We start from the raw sequence: 18,548 nt of genomic DNA, 5'->3' as shown, positions 1-18,548 counted from the left end.
TCCTATTTCATTAAATGTCAAGCTCTTGTCTTTGAAGAAAAGGCTCAGTCTTGCCAGATAATGACTTCTTGACTGCATTCCAAGCTCCCTTGCTTTTTGGAAATTTGCATTCCAGGTCCTTCAGTCCCTTAATGTTGATGCAACTTGGTCCTCTGTAATCCTTACTGGGGCTCCTTGGTATCTAAATTGTTTCTTTCTGAATGCTTGCAAGATTTTCTCTTTTATCTGATAGTTCTGGAATTTGGCCACAATATTCCTTGGATTTTTCATTTTAGGATCATTTTCTTGAGGAGATTAATGTATTCTTTCAAAACTATTTTTCCTCTGGTTCTATGATATCATTGCAGTTTTCCACCACTAAATCCAGTAATATTAAGTCCAGGCTTTCTTTTTTCTTTTCAATGTTTTCAGGAAGACTAATAATTCTAATTTTTTTAATGATGTTCTCCTCCTTGGACATAAACCCCTTCCCTTTCCATCCGTCTGACAGGTAAACTATTCCTTGATCTCCTAGTTTGCTTATAATATTGTCTTTTATGTCTAAATGTTGTACCCACTTTGATCTTATCTTGGTATAGGGTGTGAAATGTTGTTCTAATCCAAGTACCTGCCATACTAATTTCCAATTTTCCCAACAGTTTTCATTGAAGTGAGAGTTCTTATACTAGAAGCTGGACTCTGGGTTTATCAAAATGCAGATTATCACAATTTCCTGCTCTCTCTTTTGAATATAAACTAGTTCACTGATCCATCACTATTTCTTTCTTTTTTTGCAAGGCAATGGTGTTAAGTGACTTGCCCAAGGCCACACAGCTAGGTAATTATTAAAGTTCTGAGGCTGGATTTGAACTCGGGTACTCCTGACTCAAGGACCAGTGTTCTATCCACTGTGCCACCAAGCCACCCCCCACCACTGTTTCTTAGCTCATACCAGGAAATTTTGATGACTGGTACTTTATAATATAATTTTAGGTCTGGTAAGGCTAAGTCACCTTCTTTTTCACTTTTTTTTTCATTAAAATCTGGGATATTATTCACTTTTTGTTGCTCCATATGAATTTAGTTACATTTTTTAGCTCATTAAAATATTTTTTTCAAAGTTTGATTGGTAAGGCACTAAATAAGTATTATACTTTGGGTAGAATTGTCAGTTTAATTATATTAGCTTGGCCTGTCCATGAATAGTAAATATTCGCCCAGTCATTTAAATCTGATTTTATTTGTGAGAAGTGTTTTTGTAATTTTCTTTCATAGTGTATCTGAGTCTTTCTTGGCAAGTAGATTGACAACTAATTTATATTGTCTGAAGTTACAGACAAAAAAGATCCTGAAATATTAAGTTCAGGCTTTTTTCCCCTCAATTTGTTAAGGAATCCCAATGATTCTTAAGATGCCTCTTCTGGATCTATTCTGTAGGTCAGTAGTTTTTCCGATGTGATATTTTTTGTTTGTTTAACAGATTATTGTTGTCTCATGAAGTCATTATTTTTCATGGATTCCATCCAATTTTTTTAGATTTTGCAAGGCAATGGGGTTAAGTGGCTTGTCCAAGGCCACACAGCTAGGTAATTATTAAGTGTCTGATGACTGATTTGAACTCAGGTACTCCTGACTCCAGGGCTTTTGCTCTATCCACTGAGCAACTTAGCCACCCCCATTTTTTGTTTTAGAGAAGAATTTTCTGCATTTACCTTTTGTACCAGCTTTTCCATTTTTCCATTGAGAGAATTATTTTCTTTTTTTCACTTGTCCAATTGTATTTTCCAAGGATTTGTTTTCTTGTTGCAAGGTGTTAAATTTCTCTTGCAAGTTGTTAATTTTCTCATGGGTTTAGTTTCCCAATTTTTTTTAGTATTTTTTTTGCAAAGCAATGGGGGTTAAGTGGTTTGCCCAAGGCCATACAGCTAGGCAATTACTAAGTGTCTGAGGCTGGATTTGAATTCAGGTACTCCTGACTCCAGGGCCTGTGCTCTATCCACTGTGCCACCTAGCCGCCCCCACCCAATTTTTCCAATTGACTTTTGATCTCCTTCCTGATCTCTTCTAAGAATTCTTTCTGTGCTGGAGACCAATTCATATTCTCCTCAGAAATTCTAGCTCTCTCTGAGTTAGGGTCTTTGATTTCAAGGTAGCTTTCAATGAATTCCCCTTACCTCTGGCTTTTCTTCATTGTCTAGAATCTTGTGTTGGGGAGGAACTGTTACACCGACTTTGGTTTTGAAACCCTCAGAGGCTTTGCTCATGGAGCTTAGTAACTCCAAGTGGGCTAGCCAATAGGGAGTGTTAGAGGCTTTCTCTGAATTGTCTGTGATCTTTATTTGTGATCCATTCACTAGATCCAAGGTATGGGGGGAGCAGCAGGATCTGAACTATCCTTGAAAAATATGTGCTGTGCTCTTGGACTATAGAGGTAATCTTATTAGTCACTCAATACTGAGAGAGATGTGCTACTCACACCTGACCCTGGGGGATTGGGGAGGTTATTACTGTTTTTGCTGTGGGAAGAGTTCCTTTCTCCAGCAGGGATGAAGGGAGGGGCTAAAGTGAAAAATATGGGGCTTGTTGCTTTGATCTTCTAGGCCAGCAGAGTTGACCAGATTAATATCTATCCATTGTGCTGGAGCTCTCCCACCCTCTACACTGGAACTTTTCCTCCAACCTCACTGGAGCTATCCTGCCTGCTTACAAAGCCAAAGATTTTGATGCTGTTCTCAGATTAGACCCAGGTCTCACCCTACCTTCCTTGTATTGGGTCTCTGGTCTCTGTCCCTGGCTCACCCCCATTCCCTTGAGACAGACTTTGTTAGTAGATGTTCTTCTCCTTTGCTCTTTCAGGATTTTTTAGATCTGAATTCTATTAAGAGGATTGATTAATATTAATTCTGAGGAAAAGCCAGGAGACCTTAGGAAAGTGCCTGCCTTCTCTCCACCATCTTGGCCAGAAGTCCTTTGCAAAATTTTTCACATGACTCCTCTCTACAAATAAGCCTCTACCTTTGCTTAGATCCTTATAACTTCTTGCCTGGAAGAGCATACTACCATCATGACTGATTCACTCTTAGCATATCTCTACTTTCTAATCTATTCTGCTGATATCTTTCACTTTATGGATGATTTCATGTAATTCACATTCAGAGTTCATAGTTAATAGTTTATTTCCCTTCATTCTCTTTTCTTATATTTTATATTTCCTATATTCCTCATTCCGTATTTATTTCAGGTTCTTGCTTTTACTTATACTGTTTTAAAATTTTCTTCACTATCCCTGTCCAAGTCTACTTTATTTTATTTATAAATAATCATTCTTTCATTCTCATCTATCCTGTTACCAATCCTTTGGAGTTGAATACATTGCTATACCAAACTCTGCTATGTATCAAACAGTTCAGATTAAAATTAATTAAAAAATTAAACCAAGATTATTTTATAATTATATCAGTTGTCAGCTAATTTTAATAAACAGAAAAAAAGAAAAGCAAATTCCCAACATCAAAAATAGAGAATTCACAAGTAAATGAAAAGATATTAGAAACTCTCACTATATGCTAATGAAATTGACAATGAAATTCATGAAATGTATATTTATTTAAATAAATAAAATACCTGAATTAACAAAACAAGAAAGAATAATTTAAACAAATCAAATATAAAATATTGAATGAACCATAAACAATATGGATTCACAAGTGAACTCAATAAAATATTTAAAGAAAAATTCTCTTGTTGAATAGACTATTACTACTATTACCATTCCAACAGATTCATTCTATGATATAGATATGGTTTTGATTCATAAAAGAAGTATAGTTAAAACAGAAAAAGAAAACTATATACCGGGGCAGCTATGTGGCATAGTGAATAGAGCACCGGCCCTGGAGTCAGGAGTACCTAAGGCAAATCCAGCCTCAGACATTTAATAATTATCTAGCTGTGTGGCCTTGTGGGCAAGCCACTTAACTCCATTTGCCTTGCAAAAACAAAAATAAAAAAAACTATATACCAAAACAATTAATTAATATTGATGCAAAATTTTTAAATGAAATATTTGTACAATAGCCTAAACATAGTTGTTTTCCTTCATTGAAGTAGAGGATCAAACTAACATCACAATGTCAAGTATAAGATATATTCTGTCTAACTGTGGCTAAAGAAATCAATACAAGTTAAGAAGTTTCTATCATACCTTAGACACAAATAGTCCATATTTGGAGTGGAGATAACTCTAAATTTGTGCACTTTTTTGAGTTACTGAAATCTTATTTTGCTAACAGAGTACATTGGTAAAGAAGCTAAAGCAACATAGCACAAAAATTTATGATCCAATTGGGTTTATTTCACTAATGCAAGATTTACTTAATATTAAGGAAACCATATTAGCCATATTAGTAATGAAATGAACAAAATCATAAGCTACATGATGAGGTAAAGAAAGACAATTTTGACAAAAAAATAGAAATTTGCTAAAAAAATCAATTTGGAGCAACTAGGTGGTGCAGTGGAAAGAGTACTGGTCCTGGAGTCAGAAGGACCTGAGTTCAGATCTGGCCTCAGACACTTAATAATTGCCTAGCTGTGTGATCTTGGGCAAGTCACTTAATCCCATTGCCTTAAATAAAAAAAAATTTTTAAATAAACTTAGAAAATAATAGGAACAAATAGATGTTTAATTAAATGATAAAGGATATCTAACCAAAAGATACATACATTCATACATATGTAGGTATATATGTATGCATGTACATATATAAAGAGATGTGTCTGTATACTCACATATATACATACATGTGTATATATGTATATATGTGTATATACACATGTATATATATATATACATATATATATATATATATATATATATATATGAATGAACTGTAATTCTTTCCAAATAAAATCAAGTTTAAAACTGATGTTTATTGTTGTCATTTCAATTTTACATTGTGCAAAAAGAATTGGCTGGGGTAAGAAGATAAGAAAAAAGAAATTGAAAGATTAAATGTATTTCACAATGGAAAAACCAAGATTTTGGTATAACAATGCATTATTTGGTAAAAGAAAATGTTGGAAAAATTAGAAAGCAGTATGAAAGAAACTAAGCATAATCCAATATCCCAAACTATTTACCAAAATAAGGTCAAAAATGGATATATGACCTAGATATAAAGAGAAATATTATAAGAAAATTAGATCATGGAACAATTTCTTATAAGACAGGTGTAAGCAAACAAGAGGTAGAAAACAAAGTATTATAAAATAGATAATTTCTAAAATATTAAATTAAAAAGTTGAATTTTTTGGTTGGTTGTTTTTTTGTTTTTGATTTTTAAAAATAATTATACTCCAAATCAAAAGTAAAGTAGAAAATTGGGGGATTATAGACAATCAGATAAAGGTCTCATGTAAAAAACATAAATCAGTGTTTTTCAAATCTATAAGAATATGAATCATTCTCCAATTAATAAATGTTTAAAGGATATTGATAAACAATTTTCAAATGTAGAAATCAAAATAATTTGTAGTCAGATAAAAATGCTATAAATCATTATTTAGACTAGTAAAATTAATTATTTAGATTTAAATCATTTTTAGATTACAAAAATTGAAATTAAAAAATCAACCTTGAGAAATCATTTAAACCTACCATATTATATAACATGATCAAAAGAGAAAGCAACAAGTGTTGGGAGTGGAAAAATGGGGCATATTAATTTAAACTATGTATACCCTTTGATTCAGCAAAAGCACTACTAGTTCTATTTCAAATGATGATTAGGAGAAAAGGAAAAGTGAAATATATTCTAAGATATATATATATATATATATATATGTATATATATATAAAACAGCTCTTTTTGTGGTGGCAAAGAACTGGAAATTGCAGTTTCATCAATTGACAAATGACTTAAGAAGTTATGGTTTATGCTTATGATGGAATACTATTATGCTATAAGAAACAATGACTTCAGCAGTATCAGAAAATATGGAAATACTTGCATGAATTAATGGAGAATAAAATGACTTGAACAAAGAGAAATTGTAAAAACTAATAGCAATAATGTTTTAAAAAATGAATAATTATTTTGACACTTATAAATCTCCCACTTGGCCATAAAGGTTATATGAAGAAAGATACTATCTTCATTCAGTGAAAGAACTGAGAAATAGAAGTATGTGTAGAATAAATTTACATATATAAATACATAAAGACATATATCCATACATAGACACACATTTGGGTATATATGTATGTGGTAATCCTGCATTATTGAAATAAGTTCAATTGGATCATTCTTATTTGTTTTTAATGGTACCCATCTCCAGAGTGGTCTGAGAGATGGAAAAAGAAGAATAAAAATAAATTTACATGATTATTTTGCTGTTTATTTCAAACAAATGGCAAGTTGTACATAATAAATTTGCATTTTCATTCAGAATCATCTGGAAATGCTTGCTCTACTCTACAAATGTTTATTAATATAACAGGAGGTAAAGAAAAACAGAATTATTGTTTTTTCAGAGAACAAAAGGATGTGTTTAAAGAATTATGATGATTTAAATAGTTTATAGCTTCAAGAAATTTTCAGAAAAATAAAATTAATACACACAAATCATTTGAAAGATTAAATAATTAATCCTTGCCATTTGTTTGCATTATCAATACCTCTCAAGTAGAAGAGATTGTAAAGGATATTCCACTTGAAATAATTACAAAATTTATAAAATACTCGGGAATCTATCTACCAAGATATGCATGATAGCTACATAAGCACCATTATGAACCACTACCTAAAGAAATAAAGAAAAAGCTAAGTGAGTAGAATAATATTAATTGCTCATGGCTAGGATGAGCTAGTTTAATAAAAATGACAATACTATCAAAATTAGTTTACATAGTTAAGGCCATATCAAACTACCAAGAAATTACTTTCTAGATTAAAAGGAGAAAAAAACAAATTGATGAATTTCTCATGGAGTCAAAAAAAGATTAGGAATTTTAAAGGAAATTAAAAAATGGAAACAAAGGGGGATACTAGTACCATATTTCAAACTAATATACAGATTCTTTTTTTTTTTTAGTTAGAATTGGGATCGTTTTATTAGTACTCCATTCCTTTCTTTCTACCAGAAAGATGTCATCAACACTTACTGGTTGGTCATGACTAACAAGACTCAGAACGAACTAGAAACAAGCTTGGACTGCTGTGGCCTCTTCAACTCTACAACCTTGTACTCCCAGGATTATAACTTCTGCACTGCTGTGAGGATATGGGGCTAGGGATAGTGACAGTGGACAATGTCCAGATTAGGGAAGAGGATTAGCATCATGAGATTACAGAAACTGTATGAATGTATGAATGGCTGGAAAAGGTTTGAGTGATAATCAGTGAACATTAATACTGGTTAACCATTTCCCAAGCTATATGGCCTCTTGAAAAGGGTGGAACAGGGCCTGTTCTTTTATCCACCAAGAACCATCATTTTGAATCCTCTTATTTCTAGCTCTGCAAGACCCACGGCCCAAAGTGCCAGGTTTGTGGAGACAAGTTCATTAAGCATTCTGATGAAGCACTGAAAATCCTGGGCGGGTGTTGGACTCTTCTTCAGCTTTACAGAGGTGAGGTCTTCCCTTCTTGTTGGACTTATCTTCCACATCACTCTCCTTCTCCTAGTTGGAGCTATAAACTGTGGATTTGAGTGCATCATACACAGGTGTTGCTATTTCTTTCCTTCTAAAATGTCCCCATTTCCTCCCCCAGATCCTAGGTGTGTGGTTAGCAATGAGATTCCGGAATCAGAAGGACCCTCAAGCAAACCCCAGTGCCTTCCTATAGAGATCTCTGGATGCCCCTGACCCATCTTTTCCCTACTCCTTTGTGGTGGGGACCCCAGGGCCTTTTCCATGTAAGGAAATAAGAAGAGGCCCTTTTTTTTACTACAATCCCTAAGCTGATTGGACAGTTAGGCTTCTGTCCTTGACATGAGGTTTTGGGGATAGGCAGAGTTGGGAAGATTCTGAGAATACCCCCATGCTCCCAGGAAGCAGGATGCTATTTATCAAGTGCATGTGATTGAATGAGGCAAGAAGCTCCCTGTAAACTCCAGCCCTGCCAGCCTCCTTCTAGACTGACTTGATCTGTCTTACCCTGCCCAGGATCTCTCCTCTCCAAGGTTAATCACAGCCAAGGCACAGCCAATCATTAATGGAAATAATGTTCCTTAGGGGTGAGGTGAGTGGGTAACAATCCTCCAAAGGTGACAACTTTCTCACATCAAGAGCATATAGGCTTTGTATTTTTGGATAATGTAGTGAATGTAAAAAAAAAATAAAGCCTTTTTAACCCTGTATTTGCATATTTTTTTCTATTTTCTCAAATGAAGACTGTATTAACCTTAAACCCTATACGATTTGTATTATTCCATAAAGACCTTATTCATTCACTTTGAACTACCACATTGTCTATTTTCATCCCTCACTAATTTGCAGATTCACAGTTAATCAGAGAGTCAGAAACATAAAAACCAGACCAGCTTCGTGTTTTGCTTTTTTCCCCCGGTATAAACCATCCTCTACCCTCTCCTCTCCCCCGCAATCTAGGGGGTTAGGGTGGGAAAGAGAGATGTCTCACAAAGGGCATTGGTGGTAGGGAATGTCCTTAAGGCAGTAAAAGATTCTGTGTGTAAAATGGTTAAGGATTTGGGAAGGGTATGTGTATGGAGGATCGTGTTCTCCCTCCTGCCTTGTGATGTTGAACATCACGGTGGCGGTAGGAGTGATCCCAGTGTCCGTGGGGAGCGGAAATGGTAGCTCTTCTTCCTTTTGTATTGGTCCTGGATGTAGTTCTTCCAGTGGTCATTCTGGGTTCCCTTGCCCAGCTGTCTGTAGGTAAGTGTGTTGCAGAGCTCGGAAGGCAGAGATTCGTTTGTGGGGGCTAAAGGTTAGCATTTTCCAGCAGCAGTTGTGCTCCAGGTCCCTCAAGCTCAGGCACGACAGATTGTAAAGGCTGGGGACTACAAGGAGTAAAGGCTCCTCGGGGCAGAGAAACATCAGGAGGCCAATCATCTTCTACTGGCAGCCCGATCAGGTCAAAGATTTTGCTTAACTGGTCAGCTTCAGAGTTTCCACAGAAGAGAGGCTTCCTACGGAACATCTCTGCGAAGATGCAGCCAACACTCCAAATGTCCACAGGTGTTGCATATGCTGACTGCAGGAGAACCTCAGGAGCACGGTACTAGAGAGTGACTACCACAGGTGTGAGTGCCATCTGGCAGCTGTAGATCCGGGCTAAGCCAAAGTCAGCTAAGTTGACGGTTCCACTACTGGTCACAAGTATGTTTTCTGGCTTCAGGTCACGGTGGACAATGCAGTTGGAATGAAGAAAGTCTAGGCCTCTTAAAAACTGTCTCATTAGGTCCTTAATGGTCTCCAAGGGCAGCCCTGGTGGAGGGGCCTTGTCCAGGTACGTCCTCAGGTCTTGGTCCACATGTTCGAACACCAGGGTCACCTTGGTCTCTCGGTCAGTTCGGGCGGTGGCACAGACATCCCTCAGCCGGACCACGTTGAGATGCTCGAAGGCCTTCCAGCCTCCTCAGGAGGGCGGACCGTGCTGACAGGCAGTCCCCCCCTTCCTCCTCCCGTGGGGACCTTCACACTCTTGAGTGCCACGAAGTGGCCGCTGTGGGGGTCCCGGGCCTTGTAGACCGGCCCGTAGGCACCCACGCCGATCTCGGCCACCGGTTCATACCGAGGGATGTCCGTCCTGAGCCTAGGAGGAGGCGGCATGGTTACCCTGGCCCGCCGGGGCCCCGGGATAACGGGGGATCCTCCGCCCCCGCCGGCACCCCGCCTGGGAAATGACAGGCCAGGCGCTGCGGGGCGGGCAGGAGCCGCGGGGCAGCCAGGCGCCAGGCCGGTCCAGCAGCCCCCGGCCCCGGCCCCTTCCCGGCCGGCCCGGCCCTTACCCGGCGGCCCAGCTCGCTCGGCCTCCCGCTCGGGCACGCGGGGCGCCGAGTAAAGTACAGATTCTTAAAGCAATTTAACAATTGTTGAAAAACAACAGATGAATCAGTGGGACGTATTAGATACATAACCTAACAAATATAGCTAATACACTTAATAACAATAATGATAATAATGATGATGATGATGATGATGATGATGATGATAATAGATTCCAATTACTGGGACAAGGACTAATTATTTTTCAAAATCTTCTGGGAAGGGGAAGCTAGGTGGTGAAGTGGATTGAGCACCAGCCCTGGAGTCAGGAGTACCTGAGTTCAAATCCTCAAAGCCTCAGTCACGTAATAATTACCTAGCTGTGTGGTCTTGGGCAAGCCACTTAACCCCATTTGCCTTGCAAAAACCTAAAAAAAATCTTCTGGGAAAATACATAGAAGACATTAGATTTATATCACAACTTCAAAACTTTTACAAAGACTAGCTCCAAAGAGATTCATATGTACATATAGAAGATATAATAGCTAGAAATAAAAGATACAATAAAGAGCAAAAAAGTCACATCATAAGTCAATTACTAAAAAAAGGAAATATCAAGACCAAAAAGAGACAGAGAAGATTATAGGATATAAATTTATAATATCATGAAATGTGAACAATAAAATCAATAAAGTTAAGATTAAAAGGGAAATAAATAGAAAGTAGGAAGTTAAATTGATAAAGGTCTTCTTTCCAAGCTATACTGTTGTCCCAAAAGATTTAGTGCAACTTTAAATTTTAATAGAGAAGAAACAGACAATCTATAGCCAAAAATTGAAAAAAAATCCCAAATCATTACTAATTGGTGAAAATTAAAACAATTCTAAGTTTCCAACCTAACACTAATTCAATCCATAAAAATGATTTAAAAGTATAATGATAAATATTGGAAGGGTTATGGAAAAACAAACATATTGATATACTGTTTTTATACTACAGATTTGTTCTACCATTCTTAATTGTAATTTGGAGTTATCGGCAAAATGTTATTAAATAGTGCATATACTCTGCTCTAGCTATATCACTGGAAAACCTATAAACAAATAAAAATCATTAAATAGGAATATGCTATAGGTACAATAAAACAAAACATATTGTGGTACCAAAAAAAACTAGAAATTAAAGGGATATTCACCAATTAAGAATTGTGACTAAGTTGGGAGAACAAATTGTTGAGTTTCATTGTGCTAAGTATATCCAAGTAATCAACAAAAGCTATTATGCAGAATTTTTTATTATTTAGACTTAAGAATATGTTAATAATGGAGACTAAATTAAAATATTTTATATACATACATATATCTATTATCTATCAATCATATATCTATCTATTCATTCATTCACCAATCCAGCCAGCCAGCCAGACACCACCCATTCATTTACAAATATATCCCTATATTTCTTTATTAATCTTGTTTAAGCATGATGGAAGTATAGTAGTTGTCTCAAGGAATGAATTTCTCATCATCAGATTGGAGGCCTAATTAATACTATTGCTACTGCTGCTGCTAGTACAGGTATTACTACTGCCATTATTATTATTACTATTACTCCTTCTCCTCCTTTTCTTCCTTCCTTTCCTTCTACCTGATATTATATATTGCATTTTGAAGTTTGAAAAATACTTTACATCAATTATTTCTTTTGAGCTTCACATCACCATTGGGAATGACTGGATAAATTATGGTACAGTAGATTCTCATCCTTCATGGTATTTATGTTATATAAGGTCACTGTGAACAATGTATTAGCCAATTCTGAACCATTGCTCCTAGGAGAAATGTAAGGTTCGTTTTTGTGAATCTTTAGTCACAGCATTTACTTTAGTACTTTCCAGAGAGACCTTATATACAGCAAATTTCCATTTACTTTTTCTGGATGAATCATATTTTTGATTCATTAACATTGAATTCATAGCCAACTGCACTATAATCCATGCCTCAACAAAGTTTATTTAACACATATTTTCCATAATTCACATCATAGTCTTCTTCTGCTTATAAGCACCATACAGCACTTTAGCATTACACATGAGGGCTATTTTAAATAGTGAAATCACTAACAAAAAGAAGAAAAATGCAAAAAAAAGGAAATGCTCAGTAGACTATTAAAAGGATGTTTATTTACATTAAGAGAGCTGAATCAAGAAGTTAGCACATCACTTTCTTTGACCTCAACTGGGAACTTGTATGTCAGGTGACTAAAATCATTGACATTCTGCACATGTCAAAAATGATCTTGAAGTCATCCTGAGAATCTATTATAAAAAATAAATATTAGTAAATATGGAATCCACAAATAATGAAGATTGACTATGATTGTGATGAATTCTGTTGTACTTCAAGAAATGAGGAAATAGATGATTTTAAAAAGACAAAGAGGGGCAGCTAGGTGGCACAGTGGATAGAGCACCGGCCCTGGATTCAAGAGGGCCTGAGTTCAAATCTGACCTCAGACACTTAATAATTACCTAGCTGTGTGACCTTGGGCAAGTCACTTAACCCCATTGCCTTTAAAAAAAAACTAAAAAGATATAAACAATCTTTAAAACTTTTATGAACTGATGAAGAATAAAATCAGCAGAAAAAGATTAATACTTTTTTCAACAACTTGAAAGATAACAACAGTCTTTGGAACCTATAAGAATTATGATCATCATTACACTGAACTTCTATGATTCCAGAAGAATGTGATGAAATATACTATGCACCTCATGACAGGTAATGGATTTACAGTAATGTATGAAACATTATTTTTAGATTTTTGCAAGGCAATGGGGTTAAGTGACTTGCCCAAGGCCACACTGGTAGGTAATTATTAAGTGTCTGAGCCCAGATTTGAACTCAGGTACTCCTGACTCCAGGGCTGGTTCTCTATCCACTGCACCACCTAGCCACCCCAGAAACATATTTTTGTAAACAGCCAATGAAGAAATGTATTTTTCTTGACAAGGCTTTCTTCTTAAAAGGAATGTGTTTTTCCTTTCTTTTTCTTTTCCAATGATGTGTGTATTCGGGGAGTCAAAATAGCTTTATGTTTTTAAAACAACCACTTTAAAATTATTGCTATTGATGTATAATGTTGGATGCACTTTCAGGTGAAAGTCATATTATTGGCTTCATTAATTGCTTCAAGTTGTTACAGGAAAGTGGTCATGGAGTGGGGGAAATAAACTGGAAATGTTGGTAAGGTGAAAGTAAAATATGTCAATACATCTTTTAAATTATTTTTCTTACAAGCAGTTCTGACTATATTACTTTCTTTTTTTTAGGTTGTTGCAAGGCAAACAGGGTTAAGTGGCTTGCCCAAGGCCACACAGCTAGGTAATTATTAAGTGTCTGAGACCAGATTTGAACCTAGGTACTCCTGGCTCCAGGGCCGATGCTTTATCCACTATGCCACCTAGCCACCCCTATATTACTTTCTCAATAAACTCCAGTGACTTCCTATGGCATAAAAAGTCCTCTGCAAACCTATCTTGTCAACTTTGTATATTACTCCCCTTCTGGAGTCCTGTAATCCAATCAAACTGACATTGTCTCTATTCCTGACATATCACTCTATTTCCCCTTTCTGGGCCATCCTCTATGTTTTAAATGTTTGAATTCCCTCTCAAACCTTGCTTCACAGAATCTCTGTTCCTTCCTTTAAGATGAAGCATAAACCCCATCATCTACATCAGTGTTTCTCAAACTTTTGGGGCTTAGATCTCTTTTACATTCTTAAAAAATCATTTTGGAGAGCTTTCATTTTCTTCATTATATTTTTATATATTTATCATATTATATATTACATCTTATATATTTAAAATATGCATTTATTAATTCATTTAATAAAAATCAACATATAGCATGTTAAAAACACATTTCATGAGAAAAGCATTATTTTTCAAAAACAAAAAAGTGAGAAGAGTCACAATGTTTTCATAATTTTGCAAATCTCTTTAGTGTTTAGCTTAATAGAAGAGAGCTGGATTTTCATATCTGCTTTTATATTCAATCTGTTGAAATGTTACTTTGCTTGAAGTATATGTAAAAAAGATGGTCTCATATAACTGTGTAGTTGGAAATGGGAGGACTATTTCAATAGACAAATAGCATCTTTGTGTTTTTATGAAAATAAATTTTACCTTAGACTGTGCTTTGGGAATATCTGCTCTGCATGAATCCTTTTCCTGCTCCCCATAACCGTTAATGCCCTCCCTCTGTTGAATTTGTTGTATGTATATTATCTTTTAAAATGTTTTTTTCAAATATTTAGCATTTTTTTCTCCTCTGAACCCTTCTCAGAAAATTAGAAATTCATGATTCTTGTTTCTTATAAGGATAGTCATGTAAATAAGTGCCTACATTAACTGTGTCCACTACTTCTCTCCCATGTGGTGTGTAGCTTCCTTCATCATCAGTCCTTTGGAATCAGGATTGATTATTGCATTTATCAGAGTTCTTATGTCTTTCACACTTCTCTATGATTTTTTTCCATCAAGAATCTATGAGTAAAAATTAATTCATTTCTTTGTACTTCTATATCCAACTCCTAGAAGAATGCCTGAAATATAATAGAGACTTAATAAATGCTTATTGTTTTTAATGCTAGAACTATTGAGAACATAGAACAGCAGGAATAGTTCCTTCAAACATTTGTAAGTTTGTTAGGACAATGAGCTATATATTACCTTAGCTAATTAGCATCTTTAAGGCATTGTGTACAAAACATCATATACAAAGAGCTAAGAGATATATCATATAGTTCATAATATAACTTCAGAAAAGATAAATCATTGTAGCTTTCAGTATTATGAGGTTACTTTGAATTGAGAATTATAGAACAGTAACTTTCCCTTGATGTCTAGTCATTCATTCTAAATTGTCTATTGGATATAGATACCTTAGAGAAATAGATAGGAAGATAAGGATTTCAGATTGTATATACTGAATTGTTATGCCAATAATCCATCCTTTATACTAATTTTCTCTATCTACTGGATTGTGGGTTCTTTGAAGGCATGGAATATCTTGCTTTTGGAGGGACTTTCTTATATGGCATTTCCTACACTAAAAAATTAGATAAAGTTAAAAAAATAATATTTAACATAAACATTTGAAAAATGGTAAATATTTGTTAAATGTCTTTCATTCATCTTACTAATGATTTCTTGTTTGCAAAATCCGATGATCTTTATTTTTTGAGTTCTCATTCTCTTTGAATTTGCTACAGTCTTTGACATTTGTGACTATTTCTTTCATACACTGTTCTCTCTAGGTTTTAGGATACAGCTCTCTCTCTCCTCCTTCTCCTCCTATCTATTTGACGACTCCTTTTCTATCCCCTTTGCTGGATCCTTCTTTATATTATATACTCTAACCATTGGTATACTTCAGGGCTCTATCCTAGTCCCTCTTTTCTTTCCCTCACATGGGAATTTCAATACTTCTCTGTGATTTAATTACCATCTCTATACCCATGAATCCCAAATATTCCTTTCCTACTCCAATACCTCTTCTGACTCAACCTTACATCTCTGTGTTTCAGACATCTTGAATTAGATGTCTAGTAGAAATCTTCAACTCAATATGTTCAAAATGGAACTCTCCCCTTGCTCTTCTATTTTCTCTCTTATCATAGAGGGCAACAACACCATAATTCCAGTCCCTTAGTCTTAAATTTCAGAAGTCATCCTTAATTCCTTACTATATCTCATGCTCCATGTGGCTAAGGCTTTGTGGATTTCACCATTGCAATATCTCTTGAATCTGGTCCCTTTTCCATTTAATACTTCTAGCACTCTAGTTCAGGTCCTCATCATCTCATATTTGGATTATAGTTATGGCCTATTAGAGGCTCTGCCTACTTGAAGTCTCTCCCCACTTCAATACATTTTCCATTCAGACTTAAGTGATTTTTCTAAAATACAAACTTCTCACCATGTCACCCTCTTACTCAGAAACACTAGTGACTCCATATTGTCTTCAGGATCAAATAAAAATGCTCTGTGGGATATCCAGCATCATTCATAACCCTGCCCACCCCCACACACACATGCACTACACCTTTCCATTACCATTATAGTTTTCTTCCTGCCATATATACTTTTCAATTCAATTATACTAGATTCCTGGCTGTTCCACAAATAAGGTATTTCATCTTTTGATTCCAGGCATTTTCTCTGACTGCCCCATCCCTACTTAAGATTCTCTCCCTCCTCTTCTCTAATTACTGATCTCGATGATTTTCTTTATGCACTAATTAAATCCTACTTTCTATAAGAAGTCTTCTCTAGCCTCACTTAATTCCTGTGCTTTCCTTCTGTTAATCATTTAAAAAAATTTTCTGTAAACCATTTGTTTTGTATTTATGAGTTGACATAGTCTCCCCCATTAGGTTGTGGACTTCTTGAGGTCATGGACAGTTTTCGCCTCATTTTGATTTCCCCACAGTGTTTAAGCAGAGTATTTGGCACATAACAAGTTTGATTCTTAAAAAAAAAAGGGTTAACTGATTAATTGATTGATATTTATTCAGATAATTCCCAGAATGACATATCTATCTCTAATCTTTCTCCTGAACTCCACTGCCTATTACTTAATTGCATCGGTCAAAATGGATGTCTCACAGATATCTCAAACCTAATACACACAAAGCAGAAGTTGTTATCTTCCACCTCTACAACTGACTTCTCTTTCTTAGTTATCTATTTCTATAATAACTATTTTAGATGCCAGACGTGCATTTGGAGTCATCTTTGTTTCTTCACTCTCCTTTACTCCCCTTGGCCAATCAGTTAAGAACTCTTATTGATTTTACCTGTATAATTTTACTCTCATTCTTTTCACTCACATTGCTGCCCTATAGTTCAGGCCTTCATCACTTCTTACCTGGACTATTGTAAATGGACTCCTAATTGATGTTTCTTTGCCTCAAAAGTCTCTCATCTCTAATCCATTCTTCATATAGTTGCCAAACTGATTTTCCTAAAGCACAGATATATGTCACCCCCTTTCTCAAGAAACTCCCAAAAGCTTTCTATTAACTCTTTTTAAGTTTGTCCATTTGTAATTTTAAGATTTTAAGAATATAGCTCCATTCTATTTTTTCATGCCTATTAAACATTATCCATTTTCATATATTCTATGTTTCAGTCAAACTGGCTCATAATTTTGTTTCTTCTATATGAATTTCTATTTTTTGTCAATTCATTTTTCTAGGCAAAAATCAAAGGACAGTCCATTATCACACCTTTCCCCATAAAAATTGTAATAATTATGTGAATACTGCTCTCAGGACAAGGTAAAGAAAGGAGAAAGTAGAATGGGTGAGGCAATGGAGTGGATACCAAGGAGATGACTGGCATGGATGTTCAAATAGAATATGAAATATGGTCTATGTCAAGCTAGATATGATGAGTCTTGTGCATTTCTGTTTGTTGACACAAGCCAGGACTGGATGTTCTTAGGGTAATGACTTCAAAGCAAAAATGGATCATCAGTCAGGTCATAGTCTTAGGTCTGATGCTCTGGAGGGAGCAATGGTGGACTAAGAAGAAAGGAGATAGCAATTCACATTGTGGGAGCTAATGAAGTCTGCAGGGCAGAGCATGTAGAGACAAAAGATAAATGTCCAGGTCAGAATATTGGATTATGCCTATAATTTACAGGAAATGAATAATGATTTCCAAAAGAAAACTGAGAAATAGCAACCAGACAGAGAGGAGTAGAATTAAGAGTATTGCCATGAAAATCTGCAGAAAAGAGGGTATCCACATCTTGAGGATTACAATCAATGCTATGTGCTAAAGAGTGTTCAAGAAATGAGTGGACAGAGAAAGGTCAAATGGACTTAGCCATTGAGAAATCATAAAGAGATCAATTTAATTGAGTCTTGAGGTCAGAACTTCGATTCCAAGGGGCTGAGAAGAGAATGTAAAAAGAATTGAAGGAAGCATAGCAATCTGTACCCCACCTCCCGGAAGTTTGACTGTGTAAGAGAAGAGAGATGTACTTTTAGGGGATAGTAAATCTCAATGAAAAATTCTTTTGTTGTTGCTTTAAGTGCAACTACATTTCCAATCAAACAAGTAATGTTTTATTTGCTGTATTTGTAGAAGAATTGCCTCCTGATTCAACAATTATCTTGAAAGTGATAGTCACAGAGAGTTGCCTATAACACTGAGGGGTCAAATGACTTTTCCAGGGTATCACACAGGGTATCAAGTATAGACTTGAGCTTAACTTCTTTGACTTTGAGGCCAGTTCTCTAACCAATCTACACTACCTCTCTGATCTGTAAAGTCCCTTGCTTTTCTATGTTAAATGACATGGTATCTCCAACACAGGAACACACTTGATTAAAACCAGTTTTAAAAGAGCTCAATGGAAACTAGGCAACTGTGGTTCAAATATAAGTCTTGTTGTAAAGGATCCCTTCAGACATTTATTCCTCAGTGTTACAGAAAATAAGTGGAGTAACTCCATGTAGTGGGGTCTACAGGATTGCCTCTGATATCACCACCCAGTTTGCGACTGGGTATCATTGATTTCCCCTCATGACAGAACTG

At 35.6% G+C, this 18,548-nt stretch overlaps 1 pseudogene; it reads right to left on the bottom strand.

Annotated features, from left to right (window-relative positions):
- Positions 1 to 7,244: 7,244 nt before the first annotated feature.
- Positions 7,245 to 9,968, bottom strand: LOC141517548 (cyclin-dependent kinase 4 pseudogene; annotated as a pseudogene).
- Between the last annotated feature and the right edge of the window lie 8,580 nt (positions 9,969 to 18,548).

This window comes from Macrotis lagotis, chromosome 1 (genome assembly GCF_037893015.1).
Source record: "Macrotis lagotis isolate mMagLag1 chromosome 1, bilby.v1.9.chrom.fasta, whole genome shotgun sequence".
NCBI lineage: Eukaryota > Metazoa > Chordata > Mammalia > Peramelemorphia > Peramelidae > Macrotis > Macrotis lagotis.
Note: the sequence above shows the minus strand (reverse complement) of the source record. Positions and strands in the feature narration are given on the sequence as shown.